We start from the raw sequence: 17123 nt of genomic DNA, 5'->3' as shown, positions 1-17123 counted from the left end.
GTATTAAAGAGGGCACATATTGAATGGAGCACTGGGTGTTACACGCAAACAATGAATCATGGAACACTACATCAAAAACTAATGATGCAATGTATGGTGATTAACATAACATAATAAAATAATAAATAAATAAATAAGTATACACGCATTATGTATGTATGAATTCATATATATAATATATATCTAAATTATGTATGTAAACCTAGGGGTGTGTGTGTGTGTTTCTGTGTGTGTATACAGCTTCAAACTAATGAAGCTAATCACTATAAAGGAGGAATTTGTAAAAGGTTTCTGTTTATTAAGAATTGTTGATTAGAGGCGCCTGGGTGGCTCAGTCGTTAAGCGTCTGCCTTCGGCTCAGGTCAAGATCCCAGGGTCCTGGGATCAAGCCCTCCATCAGGCTCCCTGCTCTGCCGGAGGCCTGCTTCGCCCTCTGCCACTCCCCCTGCTTGTGTTCCCTCTCTCGCTGTGTCTCTCTCTGTCAAATAAATAAATAAAATCTTTAAAAAAAAAAAAAAGAATTGTTGATTAAATTGGATTGACATTTTGACTCATTTTGAAATGCTCAAATAGTTAATTCCTTTGACCTCATGGAGTGATGAAATACAATTTTATTTTACTGTATTAAATAATCTTAAAATGTTCTAAAAATAAACAAAACACTACGTATTGATGATATCCCAAATGTATTATTATATTCACAGCTCTAACCTTTTCTCTGAGCTCCAGACTTAAACAGTCAACTGCTAACTCAACGATTATTCCTAGATATTTAGTGATATCTCAAATTCAACATTATCCAATGAAACTCTTCATTTTAGGGACACCTGGGGGGCTTGGTTGGTTAAGCATCTGACTCTTGATTTCGGCTCAGGTGATGATCTCAGGGTCACTGAGATCGAGCCTGCTTAATATGCTCTCTTTTAAAAAAAAAAAAAAAGAAAGATGCTCTCTCTTCCCTCTCCCCCAAGCGCCACCCCCTGCACACTCAGTGGGGAGTCTGCTTGAGATTCTCTCCTTCTGCCCCTCCCCTCCCACTCTCTCTCTCTCTAAAAATAAGTAAATAAATTTTTTAAAATAAATAAAAATAAAACTCTTCATTTTATTTATTTTTTTTTTAAAGATTTTATTTATTTTTTAGAGAGCGAGCGAGAGAGAAACAGCATGAGAGGGGAGAGGGTCAGAGGGAGAAGCAGGCTCCCCGCTGAGCCGGGAGCCCGATGTGGGACTCGATCCCAGGACCCTGGGATCATGACCCGAGCCGAAGGCAGACGCCCAACCATCTGAGCCACCCAGGCGCCCCTAAAACTCTTCATTTTAAATCCCAAACTAGCTATTCCAGTTTTCATCTCTGTACGTGGCACCAGTTGCTCTAGCTAAAAACCTTGTTATCATCTTTGATTCCCTCCTTCTCTCACCTCCAACTAAGCCATCAGCAAACTCTATTGGTTCTACTTTCAAAATATACCCTGAATCAGATCCTTTCTCACTGCCTCCATCACTGCCTCCCTGATCCAAGCCACCATACTTCTTTTTATCATTCCAGTGACTTCCTAAATGGTCTCCTACAGCCCCCCTTGTCTCTACAGCAAAGTGATCTTTTTAAAACATAAATTTTTAAAAAAAATTAAAAAATAAAACATAAATTTGACTATCATTTTTCTTCATAAAACTGTCCAATGAATCCCATCACACTTAGAATGAAATCCAAAGCCCTTCTGGTCTACCAGACTCTATACCATCTGAGACCACCAACTACCCAGTACCATTTCCTAACACTTCCAATTATTACCCCAGCAATCTCCAAACTATAGCACACCAGCCTTTTTACACTTCCTTGAAAATTGCAAACTGATTCTCACCCCAGAGTCTTTGCATTAGCACTCTCTCTCACCACTTGAAATGCACCATGTTAGCCTGGGATGCTCCTTATCATTCAGGTCTCTTTATGCTCAAGAGTTACCTCAGAGAAACCTTACCTGACAACCTATCTAAAAGAACCACCAAACCCACCACACCACTCACTATCCTCTCATACTATTTTCTTCACAGCACTTAGATAATACCTGAAATCATATTATTTATCAGTTTATTGTCTATTTACTAGAGTGTAAATTCCATGAGAGCAGGGACTTTGTCTTATTCACTGCTCAATCCCAAGCCCTGGTATAATACCTGGCATTCAATAGGGCTCATTAATTATTTGTTGTTGAATGAACAAATTTACCTAATTGGCCTAATCTACCTTATTTATATTTTTATCCTGTTGTGCGTAATTCAATTTGCTTCCCTACTTTTGGATTTATATCTAATTCATGATTACCAGGCTTTTCTTCCTAGAACAGAGAACTAAGCAGTTTAAAGACTGTTAAAACAAGCTATACTATACTAATGCCTTTAATTCCTTTCTATAATTAGCCTTGTCAGCAACTTGTCCAGTTGTTTTTCTTTGACTATAACTTCCATTATCCTTTCTATATTATCAGAATTTTCAATGTACTGCTTATCATAAATGCTATTGATAAAGATGGGCAGACATGCCAAGAAAGTTGTAACCAATATTTTTTATATTGCTTATAACACAAGTTTGGGTTTGCTTTTTTTTTTTTTTTTTTTTTAAGATTTTATTTATCAGAGAGAAAGAACACAAGCAGGGGGAGCGTGGGAGCAGCAGGCAGAGGGAGAAGCAGGCTCCCCACTGAGCAAGGAGCCCGATGCGGAGCTCAATCCTAGGACCCTGGGATCATGACCCGAGCCGAAGGCAGACACTTAACTGACTGAGCCACCCAGGCATCCCTGGGTTGGTTGGTTTGTTTTTTAAGTAAAGAAAAAATAGAGAGTACAGAAAAAGAAAACCATAGAAAAGTAAACATTTAAAAAACAAATTCAGGGGCGCCTGGGTGGCTCAGTTGGTTAAGCGACTGCCTTCGGCTCAGGTCATGATCCTGGAGTCCCGGGATCGAGTCCCGCATCGGGCTCCCTGCTCGGCGGGGAGTCTGCTTCTCCCTCTGACCCTCCTCCCTCTCATGCTCTCTCTCTCTCTCTCTCATTCTCTCAAATAAATAAAATCTTTAAAAACAACAACAACAACAACAAAAAAAACAAATTCAGGGAGCCTGGGTGGCTCAGTCGGTTAAGCGACTGCCTTTGGCTCAGGTCATGATCCTGGAGTCCCTGGATCCAGTCCCGCATCGGGCTCCCTGCTCGGCAGGGAGTCTGCTTCTCCCTCTGACCCTCCCCCTTCTCATGTGCCCTCTCTCTCATTCTCTCTCTCTCAAATAAATAAAATCTTTTAAAAAATAAAAATAAAAAACAAATTCAAAGAGCAACAAGTCATGTTGATAGTATATACTCTAACCCCAGTTCACTAATGAGAAAAATATTAAATCCCAACTGAGGGACATGTTACAAAATACTGACCAGTACTCCTCAAAACTGTCAAGGCTATCAAAAATAAAGAAAGTCTGAGCTCTCTTTTGTCAGGTGCGTGGCACTGGCAGGATGAGCAAGTGCTGCAATCTTCATACTGCAAGAAGTTCTGTAGCCACCGACTGAGATCAGAAGTGACATGATAAACAGAATAAGAAAGCTCATTTAGGCACAGCCCTTAAGGCCAACCCTTTGGGAGGCGTTTCCCAGGCAAAGGAAATTGTGCTGGAAAAAGTAGGGGTTGAAGCCAAACAGCCAAATTTTGCCATCAGGAAGTATATCAGGGTCCAGCTGATCAAGAACGGCAAAAAAAAAAATCAGTCTTTGTACCCAATGATGATTGTTTGAATTTTATTCAGGAAAATGATGAGGCTCTAGTTGTTGGATTTGGTTGTAAAGGTCATGCTGTCAGTGACATTCCTGGAGTTCACTTTAAGGTTGTCAAAGTAGCCAGGGTCTCTCTTTTGGCCTTACACAAAGGCAAGAAGGAAAGACCAAGACCATAAGTTTTGATGGTGAAAACCTGACATAATGAATTTTCATATGCCAAAAAAGAGTCTGAGAAACTATTATAACCAAGAAGTTCTCAAAGGGACATAATTACCAAAAGTATTGTGGCTGTGTAATAGTTCTGAAAGGCAATAGCTTCATATGAACTCTCTGGAGATGCCTTGGAAGATCAAGCAATCAGCTTTGTTTGCAATGAAGCTATAGCCATCTTGATAATACATCCCTTGTTTGTTTTCACTTGTTCCTTACCTCACTTCCTTTTCCTCCCTCACACCTTCTTCCCTGGAATTTCACCCTTTAATAGAACATGAGTATAACAACATTATCTACAATAGCCAAATTATGCAAACAGCCCAAGGATCCATCAATTGATAAGTGGATAAAGAAGATGGAACATTAGTCATAAAAGAAGAATGAAATCTTGCCATTCGCAACAACATGGATGGAGCTAGAGAGTAGAACGCTAAGTGGAATAAGCCAGAGAAAGACAAATACCGTATGACTTCACTCATATGTGGAATTTAAGAAACAAGTGAGGGGTGCCTGGCTGGCTCAGTCTGTGGAACATGCGACTCTTGATCTTGGGTTGAGTTTGAGCCTCACACTGGATATAGAGATTACTTAAATAAATATTAAGGAAAAAAAAGAAACAAAACAAATGAGCAAAGGGGGTTAAGCGCGGCAGGGGAGAGAGAAGTAGGCAAACCAAGAAACAAACTCCTAACTATAGAGAACAAGCTGATGGATACCAGGAGGGCGGTAGGCGAGAGGATGGGGATAAATTATTGGGATTAAGGAGTGCCCTTGTTTTTTTTTTTTTTAAAAAAAAAAAAAAAGGAGTGCACTTGTTGTGATGAGCTTCAGGTGATGTACGGAAGTGTTGCATCATTACACTTTACACCTGAAACTAATATTACACTGTATGTTAACTAAATGGAATTTCTTTTAAGTTTTATTTTTAAGTAATCTCTACACCCAATGTGGGGCTCAAACTCACAACCCTGAGATCAAGAGTTGCATGTTCTGCCAAATGAGCCAGCCAGGCACCCCAACTAACTGGAATTTAAATAAAAACTTAAAAAAATAATAAAAATAAAGCACTAGTACATTAAAAAAAAAGTACCATGGTATCCTGGATGGAATCCTGGAATTAAAAAAGGACATTAGGAGTGCCTGGGTGGGTTGGGCGTCTGCCTTCGGTTCAGATCATGATCCCAGGGTCCTGGGATTGAGTCCCACATCGGGCTCCCTGCTCGGCCAGGAGCCTGCTTCTCCCTCTGCCTGCTGCTTCCCCTGCTTGTGCTCTATCAAATAAATAAAAATCTTTAAAAAAAAAAGAAAAGAAAAAGGACATTAGATAAAAACTAAAGAAATCTGATTATACTGTGGACTTTAGTTAATAATAATGTATCAGTATTTATTGGTTCATTCTTTATAATACATATACCATACTAACATAAGATGCTAATACAGAAAACTGGGTGTTGGGTGGGTGTATGGGAACTCTATTATATCATCTTTGCAGTTTTTCTATAAATCTAAAACTGTTCTAAAAAGTAATGCTTGTTTTTTAAATTCATCCAAAAACCCTACCACTCAAATAAAATCACCATTAGTTTACATTTGATGTATACCATTTTAGACTTTTACGTAAATTTTAGACTTTTGGACACATATACGTACAGTCCTACAAAAAATGCAATCTTCCTACACATTTTACCTAACAAAATATATAAGCTTTCCAAGTAATTAGTAGAAATCTATATTATGTCTACTAACTACAAGGTATTATCATCTATGAAAGTACCATATTTATTTAACCGACTGCCTATTATTTAACATTTTTTTCCAAGTTTTAGCTATTATAAAAAAAAATACCACAAAAACAACTCTTTAATAAACATCTTTCCAAACTTACGAATTAGTGCCTTACAAAGAAAAGCTGCTGAGTCAAAGGGCATACAGGTTTTGAATGCTTTCAGTACATACAGCCAAAATACCCTTCAAGAAGGATGTTCCCATATAAATATCCACTAACAGCAGTGTATGAGCGTGCCAATTTCCTCACTCCTATGCCAATACAATATTAACACTTTATTATGTATATGCAAAAGTGCCAGACTGGGGGTTGGGGGGGTTGCTTTGTGTTACCTGATTATAAGTAAAAAATAATGAATCTGTATCTTTATTGGTTATTTTTCTCTATGTATGTGATCTACCTATTCACGTATCATTAGCCCATCCACTAGATATTAAAGTCATTAAATTTACAAGTCCAACATATGGTGCAAATTTTTTCCCCCACAATCTGCCTGGCATTGTTCATCACTGGATACCCTACACCTGAAAAACTGCCTGGCACATAGTAAGCACTCAATAAATATATTAAATACTGAGCAAATAAATGTCTTTAACTTTATAATGTTTTTGCCAATTACACGTTGTTTTATGCAGTAATTCAAACAATACCTGCCTTTATGGATTCTGCCTTTACAGTCATGCTTAGAACAGCTCATCCCATCTCAAGACTGGAAAAATGTTTACCCATTTTTTTAAAGTGGTTATTTTCTGACTTGACATTTAAAAGATTTTATTTTTAAATAATCTCTATGCCCAACGCGGGGCTTTAATTTACAACCCCGAGTTCAAGAGTGGCAACCAACTGAGCCAGCCAGGTGCCTGCTGACTTCACATTTTATATTTAACTATTTAATTCACTTGGATTTTATTTTACTTACATTTGGTAGGATTCCATTTTATTATTTTTCAAACGGTTAGCCAATTGTTCCAACACAATTTTGAAATTCTCTCTCAACTAACGTGAAAAACCACCTGTATAATACTAAATAGCTTTAAATATTTCCAAATTTATTATTCTGTACCACGGCTCTATTCCAAAGTTACTACTCATTATTTTGATTATCATAGCTTTATTTATATATTCACTAGTACAAGTCCCCCCCCCCCCCACTTCACTCTTTCAAAACTTTTCTTACTTTACAGATTCATTCTTCCAAATGAACTTTGGAATCATTGTCAAATTTGAAAAGGCATTATGGTTGGAATTATGTGAAATTATCAGCCGCATGAGCTAATGCAAGTTACTTAATCTATTTTACTCTCTGGTAAAATAGAGGTAATAGTACTTACCTCATAAGTTTGTTAACTAAATGAATTAAGACATACAAAATACTAAGCTGAAAGATTTTAACATTATAATTGTTCAAAAGTAACTTGTTATAATGCTTACTCAAAAAATGTTTTCCAGATTGTGCTCCCACAAAATTCAAAGGCCCTTTAAGATACATCAAAGGGTAGCACACAAAACATAAGCAGTGATATGAAAAATACATAATAGCCTGCTTCATTTCACTAAAGCCCCATCCCTTGACAAAATGAAGGGCTAGAGCTGGGAGCAGAACACCATGAAAAACATCAAAGGTCGGTGGCAAGGAAGCCTCAAAAATTTTACAAATATTGTACCACCCAGTGGAGAGGACGACTTCTAGGTCCTTCTAGTCACAGCCTTATGGAGCATCAGCAAATCTCTTCTAACTACTTGTTCCCCCAGCTCCACAGTTAATAGACAATACTACTTAACTCTTGACTTCTTTCCAGGATACACATAGAGACTAGCCCTCTAAAAGCCAGAATACTTTTCAAACGACAGAGTGGAAAGGCAGAATATAAATGCAATTGATAAATATGGACAGATATGCCCAGAATATTATAAGAAATTATCTCCAGGTTTCCCACATCACTGTAATGATGGGAGGGATACAGTGTGGATTTCTTTTTTCTTGTGGGGAGACGGGCTTGTCTCATTTCGTTCCTTAATTCTTGTTATCTGCATGAGACTGGGATTAGGTGGAGGTCACATACCATAGGGAGGACTTAAAAAAATCTTACACAGAAATGAGAAAATGGAGGCCGGGAGTGGCAACAGGCCTTCTTCATTACAGAAGTAGCCAAAGGCCTATACCCGAGGTCCTCTCAATTCCCAGACCACAGCTCATGCCACCACACCATACAGCCTCTCGCCGACGACTGCCACGCTTCGAGGTGGGAGGAGCAAAACCAGACGGATCACGCCGCAGCAAGGACACTAGAGAAAACCACAGGTCGGCGCAGTCGACGGCACGTGACTGGCCACGCCTCTCCCCCACCACCCTCCCCCTTCCCCGCGCCAGCAGCACGCGCTGCCAACCTCGTCATGTGACCTTCACGCGGCCCCGGCGCTCCCCCTGCTAGGCGACTCTTTCCAGCAGCCATTTTGCCGAGAACTTGTCGTCCGTGCTCACAGCGGGGCAGGACGCCACGAAAACCCGTGGCCAGATTTTACAGGCCGCACACGCGCTTCGAAAGAGCGCTCAGACAGTGAAGGCTGAGCCGAACCTCACTGAACACGTCGCACCCCGGGGCGCCGGGGAAAGCTGTGGGTGCGCCTCAACCTGCGATTGGCTGCGGCGTCCACGTGACGCCCCTGCCCCCCCCCATTTTCCCCTTCCCCCCCAACAAAAACACCCAAACAGACTCTTAACACCTCGCGCCAAGTACACGCCACTGGGCGCGTGGGGACGAACGGGGCGCGTGGCAACCAAGGCGCCTGCGCGTACCTGCCGGGGCCGACCGGAACGGGCCCACGCGCCGCTCCGCTCACGGGTCCCGGAATCCTCGCGCTGCCGGACCACCCGGCTAGTCATTGGCTGCCAGGTTTGGTCACGTGTTCATATCAGGCCCGCCCCTAACCGCTAATCACCTGGCACCGTGCTCGAAGCGGCGCCGAAAGTCATTCGCACGCGGAAAGGGAGGGTAGTTAGAGGACCTCCTTTTTTGCCGCTTTGGGGTTACATTCATAAAGGGGAAACGAAAAAGCCGGGTCTCAAAACTAAGTAAGCTCACACCTACCGGTTTAACTTCGCGTGCCTCTTCAGGAGCCGGGAACCATCGCCCTTGGGCGCTCCCCGTTGCACGCCGGGATACGCCTGGCGCCCCTCAGTGTGCTGCAGAGCATGCCGGGAAAAGCACCTCTCCCGATTTCCTGGCTCTCACCTCCGGGGTGTTCCTTTCATGTCCCCGTGAAAGCCGGGTTCTTGGGCTGGGAGTGAGGCGGTTTGAGTAATTACCGGAGTGTGACTGGATAGAGCAGGCACTTTTAGTGCCCCTTTCCCCACTTGTTCATCTGTGTGGTCTTGGGGAAACCGCTCAACCTTTCTTCATGGAGTATGCATTTAGTAAGTGCCTGTTGAGTGCCTTTGTGAATATTGCAACAAAACAACAAGAGTATTTGCCTACTACGAAACTATCAGCCTTTCATGGTTAGTGGAAAAGAATGCTAATTTAAATACAACTTAACTACAAAACCCAGTAGGAAGTGGAACTAATGCTTGGAGTTTCTCTTAGAAGACCAAACTTTTCATGGTAACGTTACTGCTATTGTTGGTGAGAGTGGGGGTAGAAGAAGCAGGAGGCATTTCAAAGGGGCCAGAGATGTGGCCCTATTATATTTTCTGGTTCAACCCGCTCTAGCTATGGTATATTGGACCCGAGAAAAACACCATCTGCTAACGGTGAGAAAAGGTGATCTTAGATCAGAATGAGTTAATTTTGTAGTAGTCACAGACCAACCTCCAGGACAAACCCTGATATTTTAATCCCATGAAGCCACCAGTTAGAACAATTCATACCTCTTTTGCTTTGAACTCCATTCCTCAGCTATTCTGATTTCAAAGCTATTTTTTCAGTTAACAAAGGGATGATTAAGCTTGGGGAATTTGACTAGCGCTGGTCAGACTCACAAGAGTGCCGATTTATAAACTAGAAATTAAATGTATTGGGGCGTCTGGGTGGCTCAGTCGTTAAGCGTCTGCCTTCGGGTCCTGGGATCGAGCCCCACATTAGGCTCCCTGCTCGGCGGGAAGCCTGCTTCTCCCTCTCCCACTCCCCCTGCTTGTGTTCCCTCTCTGTCTCTCCGTGTGTCAAATAAATAAATAAAAATTAAAAAAAAAAAAGAAATTAAATGTATTAATTCATAATGTTACTGAGCCAAAACACACAGTTTTGGGCACACTTTTCTGACTTTAAAATATTCGATAAGCCTAATTAATAATCAGAAAATTATTTTCTGACTAGAAAAACAAAAGAAAGGGAATTAGTTGATCGCATTTTATAAAACTGTTAAGGGGCCCCTGGCTGGCTCAGTGGTTAGAGCATGTAACTCCTGATCTCACAGTTGTAGGTTGGAGCTCCATGTTGGGTGGAAAGATTACCTTTTTTAAAAAATCTGTTACAAAAATGAATAAAACCTTTAAATTATAAGCATAACTATGTTAAACTTGAAGTTAATAAAACACTCCAAAATACTTGATTACATTTAATCCTAACAACAACCATGACAGCAAAGTACTATTCTAATATTACCATCTCCTAAAACTGTCTTGAATGGGAAACTGGAAAATGTGTTTTAACATGTTCTCCAGTGATTGTGGTGCACAACCAGGTTTGGGGTCTACTGGCTATAGGTGAAAGAGCCCAGTTCTTGAAGTCAGACCCATCTGGGTGAACCTGCATTTCTCTCATTTACTGTACTTTGACCCTAAACAGGTTTTTTAACTTTTTGAGCCTCAGTACCTTTAACTGCAAACTATGGCCACTCCTAGTCTTGGACTGTCATGATGATTCTGAGATAAAAATATTTAAAACACCTGTCACAGTCCCTGATGCATAGGAGGCATTCTGTAAATGTGTGTACTAGTTAGTGGTAAAGGTTGTATTCTAACCAGGAGCCTGTACTCTATCCAACACAGCACACTCTTGAATTCTTTTTTCTCCACTATTCTGTTTCTCCCCTAGACAGTGCTAGAGGCACACTAACAGATTTTTACACTGCAGATCTTTTTTAGACTCTTTGGTGACTGTTGTCCATCTGTTGATGCATATTGTTACATTATCTCCTGCCTTCGTTTCAAGTTTTTTTTCTCTTAACATGTGAAAATGCTGAACTGTAGACATTACTGAAGTAAAATAATGATGATACAGAAATAGAGAGTGGAGGGGGCACCTGTGCCTTTGCTTCAAGTAGGTTAAAAAATGTTTACATTTACATACCTCAGAGTAAAGACATCCTCAAAGTTCACTCTTCACTTATATAACACAATGTTTTAGATGCTCCATTCCCAGTCTCCTTCCAGTGGTTTCTTTTCCAATACCTTCATAAATTTCTAACAAAAAGAGGATTTAGCTAAGGCAGAGTTTCCCACAGACATCTGAAATTTAATATTTCCAAAGTCAAACTAATTTTCCAACCCTTCACTCTACACACCAGCTACTACTGCATTCCCTTACATGGGCAATGACACCACCATTCCAAGAAGTCTTTCAGTCTAGGCAACCTCCATTATCCTTCATTGCTCTTTCTTACCTGTTTTCCACATTCAAATGGTCACAAAGTTCTGCTGCTTCTAATGCTTAAACATCTTGTAAGTCCAAACCCTACTTTCCATTTCTTACACCATTTCATTAGTTCAACCCCTATCTTTATGAGACCCTACAAATATAGAGATTTCATTATAATGGTAATAGCATGTTAAAGTTGATTTCAGAATACAACTTTCATCTATATTGTTTTACAATAGATGAAAGGGTTTGTAATGTCCTACATGGGGAATGCTCTTAGTAAGAATGAGTGAAATAATTTCTTTAAAGCTTTTTTTTTTTAAAGATTTTATTTATTTATTTGAGAGAGAGAGAATGAGAGAGAGCACATGAGAGTGGGGAGGGTCAGAGGGAGAAACAGACTCCCTACCAAGCAGGGAGCCCGATGCGGGACTCTATCCCGGGACTCCAGGATCATGACCTGAGCCGAAGGCAGTCGCTTAACCAACTGAGCCACCCAGGTGCCCCTAATTTCTTTAATATAAACAAATATATCTAATTATAGAATACAGGAAGTTATAAAGTCTATATGTTTTGGACAGATATTTTACTGAGTGCTGAAGAGTATTAGTAGTGATCTTGGAAGTAATTGTAGACATTTATGCTATTCTCAAATATTTCTGGTTCACCCAACTTCCTAGAACATGATATAATTGTTTTTCTTGCTCTTTTGAAGTTAGGAGTGACTATTCACTTAGCAATGAATGTGAATGGAAGTGACATGTATTACTTCTAGGGAGGTTTAAATACCAATGTGCAATTACCCATTTTCCCTTTCCTTTTGCCACAGCTGCCAACAGTGCTTCAGCTGGTGGTTACTCTATCAGCCTTGGTCCCATAAAATGGATGACACAGAGCAGATATCCCCAGCCAACTAAGAGTGAATATGTAGTATGAACAAGAAAGGACTTACGTTGTTTTGAGACACTGGGATTTGGGATTGTCAGTTAGCACATGTAACCTAGGACACACTGAATGATATAGAAATGGAGGAAGTTGCTAGAAGTCCATTTTATTAAGGAAGACTCCACTTGCCAATGACCACGATGTGATATAAATTTAGAAACATAAGAGAATGTGGGGGACAATCGCCTGATTGTGATATAAAAGAAGAGCCCAAAGAAAGAACAATCATTGGAATCTTGCTTTTCATCTCCCCCCACTATATAATCCTTCTTCACAGACCAGCAAAAGTGATCTTTTAAAAATATTAGTGAGATCTTGTGACTCCTCTCTTTGAAAATGGCCAATGTCTCATATTACACTTAAGGTAAAATTCACATTGTTTACCTTGACCTGTGAACTTAACTGATCTGGCCCTTACCTCCTTATCATTGTTGTGGTTTGTGCACCCTTGATCATTGTTATCATCCTTACTCTGTGATTCTCATCAGCTCAAATGTAACTTTCTAAGAGAAAAGTCTTAACTGACTACCCTATCTAAAGGGGACTGACTTCACCCACTGGTCATCTCTATTTTATCACCCCATTTTTTTTCTTTTTTAAAAAGTTTATTTATTTGGGGTGCCTGGGTGGCTCAGTCGGTTAAGCGTCTGCCTTCGGCTCAGGTCATGATCCCGGGGTCCATGGGTCCAGCTCTGCATCGGGCTCCCTGCTCAGCGGGGAGCCTGCTTCTCCCTCTCCTTCTGTTGTTCCTCCTGCTTATGCTCTCTCTCTCAAATAAATAAATAAAATCTTTTTAAAAAATAAATAAATAAAAGTTTATTCATTTATAATCTCTACACCCAACATGGGGCTTGAACCCACAACCCTGAGATCAAGAGTCACATGCTGGGGTGCCTGGGTGGCTCAGTCGTTAAGCGTCTGCCTTCGGCTCAGGTCATGGTCCCGGGGTCCTGGGATCGAGCCCTGCATTGGGCTCCCTGTTCCATAGGGGGCCTGCTTCTCCCTCTCCCACTCCCCCTGCTTGTGTTCCTGTTCTCACTATCTCTTTCTGTCAAAAAAATAAAATCTTTATCAAAAGAAAAAGAGTCACATGCTCTTCCAACTGAGCCAGCCATGCACCCCTCACCCCATTTTATTTTCTTTATGGCAGTTCTCATTTTCTCAAAGGACCTTATTTTATTGTTTCCCTTCTGCCTCTACCCAAGATGAGAGTAGAAGCCTCCTCTGTATTCTCAGCATCCTGAAAAGTATCTGGCATATAAAATACAGCAAGTGAAAACATACCTGCAAACCATATATCTGATAAAAGTTTAATATCCAGAATAAACAAAGAACTCCAATTCAACAACAACAACAAAAACTCAATTAAGAAATGGGCCAAGGGGACACCTGGGTAGCTCAGTTGGTTAAGTGTCTGACTTTGGCTCAGGTCATGATCTTGGGGTCATGGAATGGAGTCCCACATCGGGCTCCCTGCTCATCATGAAGTCTGCTTCTCCCTCTCCCTCTGCCCCTCCCCCTACTCGTGCTCTCTGTCTCTCAAATAAATAAAAAATCTTTAAAAAAAAAAAAAAACTGGGCAAAGGCTTTGAATAGACATTTCCCAAAAGAAGATATACAAATGGCCAATAAACCCATTAAAATGTACTCAACATCCCTGATCATTAGGGAAATGCAAATCAAAAACACAATGAGATACCACTTCACACCTCTTAGGACGGTTACTATTTAAAAATAAAAATTTTTTAACAGAAAATAGGGGCACCTGGGAGGCTCAGTAGGTTAAGCATCTGATTTTTTTTTTTTTTTCAGCATCTGACTCTTGATTTCGGCTCAAGCCGTGACCTCAGGGTCATAAGATCAAGCCAAACGTCAGGCTCTACACTGGACATAGAGCCTGCTTAAGATCCTCTCTCTCCATCTCCCTCTGCCCCTCCCCCACAAAAAATTAGATAAATAAAAACAGAAAATAACAAATGTTGGCAAGGAAATGGAGATATTGAAACCTTAGTGCATTGTTAATAGAAGTTAATGGTGCAGCCACTATGGAAAACAGTATGGCAGTCCCTAAAAAAAACAAAAGTATATTACTGTATAATCCAGCAATTCCACCTCTGAATGTGTATTTAAAAGAATTGAAAGTAGGGTCTTGAAAAGATATTTGTACACCCCGATTCATAGCAGCATTCTTCAGAATAGTCAAAAGATAGAAACAACCCAAATGTTCATGGACAGATGAATGGATAAGCAAAATGTAGTATATACATAGAATACTATTCAGCCTTAAAAAAGAGTGAAAATCTGACACACGTTACAACACAGATGAATCTTGAGGGTATTGTAGTATATGAAATAAGCCAGTCACAAAAAGACAAATACTTTATGTTTCCACTTATACAAAGTATCTAGAGTAGTCAAATTAATAGAGACAGAAAGTAGGGGCGCCTGGGTGGGTCAATTGTTAAGCGTCAGCCTTCGGCTCAGGTCATGATCCCAGAGTCCTGGGATCAAGCCCCGCATCGGGCTCCCTGCTCAGCGGGAAGCCTGCTCCTCCCTCTCCTGTTCCCCCTGCTTGTGTTCCCTCTTTTGCTGTGTCAAATAAATAAATAAAATCTTTAAAAAAAAAAAAAAAGAGTTCTGGAGACTGGTTGTACAAAACTGCAAATATACTTCACACTACTGAACTATACACTTAGAAATAGGATGGTAAATTTTATGTAATATATATTTTACCACAATTTTAAAAAGTCAGCAGATATTTCTCGACAGGAGGAAGGAATAAATAAATATATAAGCTAAGACTGATGTGTCTGATACTCATTTACCATTTCAACTTCACTGAATGTGACCATTTCCAATGATTACTAGTATTGAGCATTTGTGTGTGTGATACAGAAAGAGAAACAGCCATCTAGACTGCTCCCAGATATATCTTACTTTTCTGAAGCACAGATCTCATCATATAATGCCTTAATTTAAAAACCATTGATAAAGTCCAATTTATTGACCTTTTCTTTAATGGTTAGTTTTGTATCTTATCTAAGAAATCTTTGCCTACCCAAAGTTATAAAGATTTTCTTCTCTGTTTTTTGCAGGAGTATTATAGTTTTAGCCTTTACATTTAAGTCTAATATCTACCCCAAATTAATATCAGTGTATGGTGTGAGGTAGGGGTTGAGGTTCATTTTTTGCCCCCATAAAAATATCAAGTTGATTCAACACTATTTGTTGAAGACTTTTCCCCCCTTTGAGTTACCTTGGTACCTGTATTAGTTACCTACCACTGTGTAACAAATTACCCCAGACCTACTAGGTTTAAAGAGCAAATATTTATTACCTGATACTTCCTGTGGTTAAGGAATCTGGGCACTGTTTACCTGGGTGCCTCTGGAAGAAAGTTTCTCATGAGGTTGCAGTCAAGCTATCGGCCAGGACTGGAGCTCATCTGAAGGCTTGATTGAAGGGAAGCAGAGCCTGCTTCCAAGCTCATTCTTGTGGTTCTTGGCAGACATTAATCCCTTGCCACATGGGTTTCTCTACAAGGCTGCTTTACAACATGTCAGCTAGCTCTTTACCAGTAGCAAGCCACCCAAGAGAGAAAGAGTGTGCCCAAGATGTAAGCCAGAGTCTTTTCTAAAGCTAATCCCAGAAGTAACACCTGTTATTTCCGTCAGCCCTCACCCAAAGGGAGATCACATAAGGGTATGAATTCCAGGAGGTAGGAATCATTGGAGGTCATCTTAGAGGCTGCCTACCACAATATCCTTTTTCAAAAATCAATTGACTACATATGTTTGGGTCTATTTCTAGACTCTATTTTGTTTCATTGACCTGTTTATTTTTCCATATACTAATGCCATGCTACCTTGATTTCTGTAGCTGTATAGTAAGTCTTGAGGTCAAGTGGTTTTTTTTTTTTCTTTTTTAAGTAATCTTTATACCCAACATGGGACTCAAACTCATGACCCCAAGATCAAGAGTCAGATGCTCTACCAACTGAACCAGCCAGGCACCCTTTTCAAAATTCTTTTGACTATTCTAGGTCCTTTGTATTTCCACATAAATTTTAGAATCAGCTTGTCAATTTCTATGACCCCCCACCCCTGGTATTTTAATTGGAATTGCACTGACTCCATTACTGAATAACTAATACCTTAATAATATTGCCTTCCACTCCATTAATATGTAGTCACAATACAGACATCTGACAAAGGACAAATATTTGGAACACAGAAAGAACCCCTAATAACTCAATAATAAGACAGCAACACAATATTTTTTTAGATGGGCAAAAGCCTTGAACTGACACTTAACAAAAAATATCTACAAATGGCTAATAAGTATATGAAAAGATGCAAAATACTATTATCATGGAAGTACAAATTAAAACGACAGTGAGATACCACTCATACCCCCTAGAATGTCTAAAATTTAAAAACTTGACAATAACTAGGGTTGGCTAGATTTGGAGCAACTGAAACTCTCATACACTGCTGCCAGGAGTATAAAACGGTAACCATCCTTTAGAAAGCAGTTTAACAACTGCTTAAATTGTAACATATAGCAGGGCACCTGGCTGGCTCAGTCTGTAGAGCATGTTTAACTCCTATGGGGGTCATGAGTTCAAGCCACGCCCCACTCCCCAGTGTCAAGAGATTGCTTTATTTTTTTTTTAAGATTTTATTTATTTATTTATTTGAGAGAGAGCACAGAGGGAGAGTGAGAGAGAGAAGCAGACTCCCTACTAAGCAGAGAGCCCACCTCAGGGCTTGATCCCAGAACCCTGAGATCATGACCTGAGCTGAAGGCAGGCACTTAACTGACTGAGCCACCCAGGTGCCCCA

The 17123-nt window shown here is 40.3% G+C and overlaps 1 protein-coding gene across 2 annotated transcripts in view; it reads right to left on the bottom strand.

The window, feature by feature from the left end:
• Nucleotides 1-8869, bottom strand: part of MGA (MAX dimerization protein MGA) — a 159103-nt gene extending 150234 nt beyond the window's left edge. The window contains exon 1 of one of the 2 annotated variants that reach the window (XM_034994280.1): nucleotides 8848-8869. The gene's annotated coding sequence lies outside the window, so the exon portion shown is untranslated. Of the gene's footprint in view, nucleotides 1-8555; nucleotides 8789-8847 lie in introns of those variants that run through there. The other variant, XM_034994281.1, reaches the window with a different exon arrangement.
• Between the last annotated feature and the right edge of the window lie 8254 nt (nucleotides 8870-17123).

The sequence above is a fragment of the Mirounga leonina genome, unplaced genomic scaffold, assembly GCF_011800145.1.
Source record: "Mirounga leonina isolate KUSES-001 unplaced genomic scaffold, KU_Mleo_1.0 Mir_91, whole genome shotgun sequence".
Taxonomy (NCBI): Eukaryota; Metazoa; Chordata; class Mammalia; order Carnivora; family Phocidae; genus Mirounga; species Mirounga leonina.
The sequence above is the reverse complement of the archived record's forward strand: the minus strand, read 5'-3'. Positions and strand labels throughout refer to the sequence as shown.